This window comes from Brassica oleracea, chromosome C4, assembly GCF_000695525.1.
Source record: "Brassica oleracea var. oleracea cultivar TO1000 chromosome C4, BOL, whole genome shotgun sequence".
Taxonomy (NCBI): domain Eukaryota; kingdom Viridiplantae; phylum Streptophyta; class Magnoliopsida; order Brassicales; family Brassicaceae; genus Brassica; species Brassica oleracea.
The window spans coordinates 11,625,100-11,626,345 of record NC_027751.1 but is presented as its reverse complement, the minus strand read 5'-3'; positions in this window follow the sequence as shown (position 1 = coordinate 11,626,345).

Sequence of the window (1,246 nt, the reverse complement as noted above, 5' to 3'; positions counted from 1 at the left end):
AGTGGCATTGGTCTTTGGGAATCACCGAGAGGGTGAAGGTGGAATTCGTTGAAAAGGCAAAGATCCGCCTCTGCAACACAGTCTCCGATTGGAAGTGGCATTGGTCTTTGGGAATCACCGAGAGGGTGAAGGCGGAATTCGTTGCAAAGGAAAAGATCCGCCTCTGCAACACAGTCTCCGATTGGAAGGACAAGTGGGAGATCTACGGGTATGAGGGAAAGCCCACTGAGCTCACGAAGGATGTGTGGGATGGCTTCATCGCCTATTGGAAGCACCTCTCTTCGATCAAAAAGGCCAATTTGGCTTCTCGAAGGACGAAGGATAAAGATGGTCATTTGCCCATGCTTCATAGAACCGAACAAAAACCTTATGCAGGAATCCGTCTAGAAGCTGTAAGTTTTGTTTCAAATATATATTTTAAAATATTCAATTAATATAATTTTTAATATTTAATTTAATTTAATTTTTGTAGTTCGAGAAGACGGGAGTCTTACCATCTCTGTCTGAGCTATTCAAGATGACTCACGCAACATCCGACGGAGTTTTTGTGGATCCTGCATCTGAGAAACTCTTCCAAACAGTGGCTGGTCGGATTGAAGAAGGGCAACTTCGTCATACACTTCGAGACGGTATGAAGAGACTTCTCAGATGAAAGCTCGAATGGATAGCCAGCAGGTTCGTTTAGACTCTCTTGAGGATTTGCTAGACGTGATGGCCATGGCAAACCCGGTTATGCAGAGAATGTTGAGTGAGAGACGAGCCGCTCTTGGGTTGCCAGTACGAGATCCCCAAGAGTTCGATCCAACCCGTCAACAGCGGAGCAACCCCACCGACTACTTCGAGGATATGTAGTTTTTTTATATTTCTGTTTGTATTATGAATTTAAATATTATTGTATGACTTTTAAATGTTTTTTTAAAAATATTTTTTTCATTTTCATATTTCGTTTTAAAATTTAAATTATTTTAAATTCCGAATATTAAATAAATTCAAATTTATTATATATATTAATAATAAGAATCGATGTAAACTTCACGTAAATGTTTACGAGTGATTAATGTCGAAAGATTTACGAGGGTTTTACATCGAAATATTTACGTGTTCTTGACAACGAAAGTATTTACGTCTGCTTTACATCGAAACAGTTACGTGGAGTTTACCACGAAAACTTACGTCTCGTTTACGACGAAACTTTGCCTTGCGCTTTACGAGGAATTTATGTCGTCGTAAACGTAACAAGTTGTTT